General features: G+C 41.2%; 1 pseudogene; it reads right to left on the bottom strand.

Annotated features, from left to right (window-relative positions):
- Positions 1 to 273: 273 nt before the first annotated feature.
- LOC101580199 lies at positions 274 to 762 on the bottom strand (annotated as a pseudogene).
- Between the last annotated feature and the right edge of the window lie 4907 nt (positions 763 to 5669).

Raw genomic sequence — 5669 nt, 5'->3', positions numbered from 1 at the left:
AATGTCAACTTTCTACAGAGAACCCACAGGTCAGTTTTATTTAGAGTAAAGAAAACCAGCAACTTTTGCTCAGACTGGAAGAAATTCAGCCATTGGTTTGGAATCTGTAACTCAAACTACATGTGCAAGGAGGACAATATCGTACTAATACAACTAATACAATTGTTTTGCAGCTGCATTTGTCTATTGTTTGTGTAATATTAACAATTATAAACAGAGCAGTGCAACTAGTATTTGGAACAATCCTTATAGTGTTACAGTGTCAGACACATTTCACTTCTCTTCGCACCGCTGGTTCTCCTTGCGTACCTGGGCTTCCTCCTCTTCAGTAAAGTCATTTTTGGTATTAAAAGTCTTGTGAATCTCCTCAGGAGTTTTCCCCTTGATCATATTGGCAACAGTCTTGCATGTAACATCAAGCAAGACTTTGATGTCTAGGTAGTTTGCTGCCAGAATAAGTTCAAAAAGGGTTCCTGGGCGAACTTTCAGGAATTCTTCGTGCCAAACAGGGATGTCATCTGTTCGCTTTTCTTTGTTCTCATCATCCTCAGGAGGAGGAGGGTCATCCTTGTGGTGGATGCACCACTGAATGACCTTTTTTAATATGGCTACATTAGCATTTGGTGGAGGAACTGTGTCATCATCTCCATCATCCATTCCCAAATCTTCCAACATGGTCTTGATTGTCACAGACTGTTTGGCAATTTCAACAGCAACTTCAGATATCTCTCCATCAGAACTCTGCAACTTAATTGAAGGCATGGGGTTTGGTCTCTAAAAGACTGCAGGCCCTGAGGCAGATGACAGCAGGAAGATGTTCCCACCAGGTGGAGAAAGGCAGCAGTGGAAGAAGCCACTCAAATTTTTCTTTTTTGAGTATTGGCTACATAAAAGTTTTCACCTATTTCATCCCAAATTGTGAGATCCAGTGTACAGGCTTTGGGAAAAGAAGGATAGAATGTTGCTATCTCATGGAGTAATCTAAAAATTTGCTTAGATGATACTTAATGTCTGCATCTTTTAACAGTTTCATAATCAATAAACTAAATTTTTTCTCTTCTCTGGATAAAGACTGAGCTTGTCCCATTGTTACCCTTGACAAATAGATTCCTATTTGCTACTTGTGTTTGAGCACTATAATTAGTAAAATACTCTGCTTACCTCTAAATTGGTCATGCAAGGTCCAGTGGATAGCCTGCATGTGATTTTGGTTAGTGGTCATTGTGTTGAGAAGGTCACTTGTTCCGCACACATTGAGTGCCAATTGTAGGAGTCCCCTCCAAGTTCTCCTCTTGGTCCAAGAAGTCAATATTTGAATCCCAAAGTTATGTTATTGGAATCCCACCAAGTTAATTCCAATCTACCACTCCTAGTGCAACCCACAGTGAAGATAAAGACACTAAAACATATTTATAATTATTGGGTAGCCAAGGGGCCCTAAGTCCAGCCAGGAAGACAGCTTTCCAGAACAAAGAGGCTGACCCAGGGCTGTACCCAGGTTTTATTCAGTAAAGAAGGAGTGGCTTGAGGAGGAATGACTGAGAATTGTGGGAAGTGAGTACTGAGCTGAGCTAGGTAGGTGGCCTACATTTACCTCTGCCATATGCAGAGAAGTAATTTGCATTATGCTATTGAGATGCTATCTAATGTTTTGGGGTCTGGTGTTTCAGCTCCGATGTAATCTTTCAAGCCCCAGGAAGTCATAACCTCTGTCTCAAGGCTGGATCCCAGCTGATAGCCTAGAGCATTAGCTCTTCATCCTGTCTGGACCCTGCTCACATTAGAGAGCAGCAGGTGTAGGTTGCTAGGGAAACATGCATACCACCTTCAAAAACTATCACCAGCACCTCAGCTAGACCAATATACATCACTTAAGGCCAACTGAAAGGATAAAGAGAAGTCCTAGCCAGCTCTGTACATATCAATACAAGGAAACAGGTTCAGTCTCAGCCGAAATGGAGACAATGGTTCTTCTTTCAAGGAGAGCTGCTCAGGAGGTTCTCCACACTCAGAGACTTAACTGTCAAGACCCTTACACACACACCCCACACACACCCCACACACATCCTTGTGGCCCTGAGTTTTACGTCGTTTCTTCTACAAAAAATTCAGTCAATCCACTTGTTAAATGCCCATTCTATACCAAGTATGTCATCTTCATCATCCCATCAAATCCATGGTAATAAATTATTCTTATATTACAGAGAAAGAAATGGAGTCTCAGAGAAATTCAGCGAAAAGATCAAGGACCAGAATTTGTGTTGAAGTCAAGATCTATTCTGATGCCAAAGACAATTTTCCATCAGATTACTGAGGATCAACAGTGCTGAGCTCTGAGTTCTCCTGGCATTTGAAGTTTTACCTACATCTGTCCCACATCCCCGATGCACACCATCTTGTCCAGTCACCTTTTTCAGATGCACAGTCTTACTTCTACTAACAAAGAAGTTTCTTCATGGCAGTGACAATGGCTTAATTCATCTCTGTGTCCCTCTGAGGGCCTAGATCTGGAGGCAGAGCTTTTGTTGTTCAGGGATAAAATAAAAATGCAGGGAGCTGAGAAGGCTCACAAAGTTGGGTCTGGAAAGGAAAAATGTAATCTGTAACCTCAGATATCAAAAGTAAAGAGCAGATACTTCTGTGTTTATGGGAACAAATAAGAGACACTGCAAAAATCCAAATCCAGTCTTTGAGAGAAGGTAATAAAACAGAAAATGGTGGAGACTGTATATGGAAAAACATAAAACAAAGCAGAAATACTGCTTTTCTTCAGTGGGAACCCCTGGGTGGAAGCAGATTTGGGGAGGAGTTTTGCTCGTGAATGCTTTTTTGTACTTCTTGAGTTTTGAACCATAGAAATATCCTAACAACTCAAAAATAAATTTAAAAAACAATTTAAAAGAAAATATACTGCATAGCTGAATGAGGCATGTGAGATGGGGTGGTTTTCAGCTTTTTTTCAGAAACAATTTTATTTAGCATACTCTGTGGAACAGAGACCTTGCACCTCCTCTGGCTCCCAGACCTGAAGATGCAGGACACACATCTCTACCACCCGAAAGGAATCACCATGTAAGGCTGGGGTTGGGGCTTGGTTTGAAGTCTCTGGGGTCCGTCCCATTGCTACTGTTGCCATGTAGCAGGCCAATCATAGTCCAGGCTCTTGTGTGGGAGGGAGAAAGAACTGCCAACGGGACACTTTGTAGTAAGTGGCCAGCAGCTATATTTATTGAAGATGGGGGAAGTTGTGCGCAGAGAAATTTGATGCCAACAAAAGATGAGGCACAGATGGAAGACTGCCTGAGAGACAGAACAGCACTGTACACAGGTGAAAGCACACAAAAATAGCAACAGCAACAGGGCATAGGTAAATCAAGTTTTCAGAAGTTGAAGAGCAGGCACCTCCTCTTAGCCTCCACCCCAATCTGTATGATTAACAGGAATGATTGACAGGGTGCAGAGACTTCTTAGGGGCTCTCAACAGGCATGTTTGTCCTAGTTTTCTCTGACCTTAACTATATTTATGACATGTAGTGCATATTTATGAACCTGTAATGGGATGGAGGTAGGGTAAAGGTGACCGGAAAGTCAGGTTAGAAGATCCCATACACACATGTGCTCTTTCCTAGAGCAACGGAGATCTCCTGAGCTTTTAATTTCCTGCCCCTCTCAGGACAACGGAAATAGGAATAACGATAGGGTACTTTTTAGAATTAATTACAGCACCATTGTTTTTAATTGTGTGCCTAGCACAGCCAGGCCTTCTTTGGCTACCTCTTGTGTTCCAGCCATAATATGAGGGAGAGAGATGAGAGAAAGAAGAGAGAAAATCTGGCTCGGGGAACTGAGGCTCTCTATGCATCTCTCTGTAATTCCTCTACCTTTTATCTCCACCTGGGATCTGAGAGGGAAAATCTCATCCGAGTGTGGGGTTGGGGGTAATATGAGGCCCTGTGAAGGTACAGGCAAGAGAGAAAACCATGTGTTTCTTGGAGTTGGGGCAAAAAAAGCAAGTATTAGGAGAAAAGCTGGCCCTTACTGTTGTTCGCCTAGGGAATAAGGGAAGATGCTGTCGCTCAGGTTGGCTATCTTCAGGGCTGCCTGCCCTGAGGAATGAGTGTCCAGATGTGGATGAGTGTGGGACCACGAAGAGGTAATGCAGGGCAAAGGCTGGGAATCTTCCAGAGGGTGAAAAAGGTTTCTTCCCATTACTATGTATCCTATGGCAACAGCCCGCAGTCTGAGAATCTGCATTTACATTGGGTTGGCCGAGGCCCCAAGAACGGGGTTGACCCTTGGCAAAGTTGTAATCAAAACAGTTGTGTCAAAATTCCTACCTAGGGCTGGGGAGGTAGCTCAGTAGAATAAGTGCTTGCCTGGCAAGCGCAAGGGCCTGAGTTCAATCCGCAGTTCCACAAAAAAACAAAAACAAAAACAAAATGCCTACCTACTGTGGCAGTGGACTCCAGTGTACTCTTCTTGTTGTCTTCTTCCCCCTTCAGCCCTGGCACAACTCCTGCAGGCCAACTTTTCTCAACATCCTTCTCTAGGAAAAGACTTAAACGACCAGTTGCAATTCCAGGTGGCTCCTTCCGGATAACATGGAGTTTTGGGTCAGTGAAATCCCTTAAGTTCTGCACCTGTGTGAGAGATGGGCTTAGGGCCATAGAGATTTCTTTTCCAGTGCTCCTTAAATTGGGTTTCGACTCAGTCCCCAAAGCTGTGGGTCAAAGAAAGGTCAAATATGTAAATACTTGATGCAAAATCAGCACAGTTTATAGCTGAAATCAATACCATCAGCCAAATAGATCTATTTGATATTTGAAGGACATTCATTTATTACAGAAAAATATACATTCTTTTCAAGTGCATTCTTTTCAAGTGGGACATTCAAAAGAGTGGCCATATACTGTGTCAAAAAAGTCTCAACAAATTTAAAACAATTGAAATAAAAGAGTGTGTTTTCTGACAATTATTGAATAAAGCTAGAAGTCAGAAACAGAAAGGTAAGAAGAAAATCTCCAAAGACTGTATTTGGAAAGTAAACAGCACATTTAAAGTTCTATGTGTCAAAGGAAGTTAAATAATATTTTGAATGGAAATAAAAGACCAATATATCATATAGGTGCGCCGCAGCTAGGTAGAGCTCAGATGGAAATTCATGGCATTAAATACTTGCAGGAGAAAAGAAAGTTCTTAAATAAACTAAGTCTATAACTATAAACTAAGCTGAAATAGAAAGAATAAAATGAACTAAAAGTAAAAGAAGTAAATAAGAGAGTAGAAAACAATGAAATTGAAAACAGCAAAATAGTGAACCAAAAGCAATTAAGTAAAATCAGATTCATTTTTTTTTCTGGTACTGGGGATTGAATTCAGGACCCTGCGCTTGCCAGGCAAGTGCTTATTTCTTTTTTTTCCCATAATTTTATTGAGAAACAAATAGCAATGAGACAGTTTCAAACAAAATTGATAGGACAGTTTCAATAATTAACACATTGCATACATTCTTCCTAGGGGTTAATTGCTGTACAAGATGTGGACTTGATATCCTATTTACAAACACCATTAGAGCAAATCCCTCTATTCATTAAGGGAATGTAACTATATATCTATCCTAACCACTTTGAATACACAGATACAAAATGGACATTCATCTGTATCCCCTT

Source organism: Octodon degus, unplaced genomic scaffold, assembly GCF_000260255.1.
Source record: "Octodon degus isolate 3935 unplaced genomic scaffold, OctDeg1.0 scaffold00236, whole genome shotgun sequence".
Classification (NCBI taxonomy): domain Eukaryota; kingdom Metazoa; phylum Chordata; class Mammalia; order Rodentia; family Octodontidae; genus Octodon; species Octodon degus.
The sequence above is the reverse complement of the archived record's forward strand: the minus strand, read 5'-3'. Positions and strand labels throughout refer to the sequence as shown.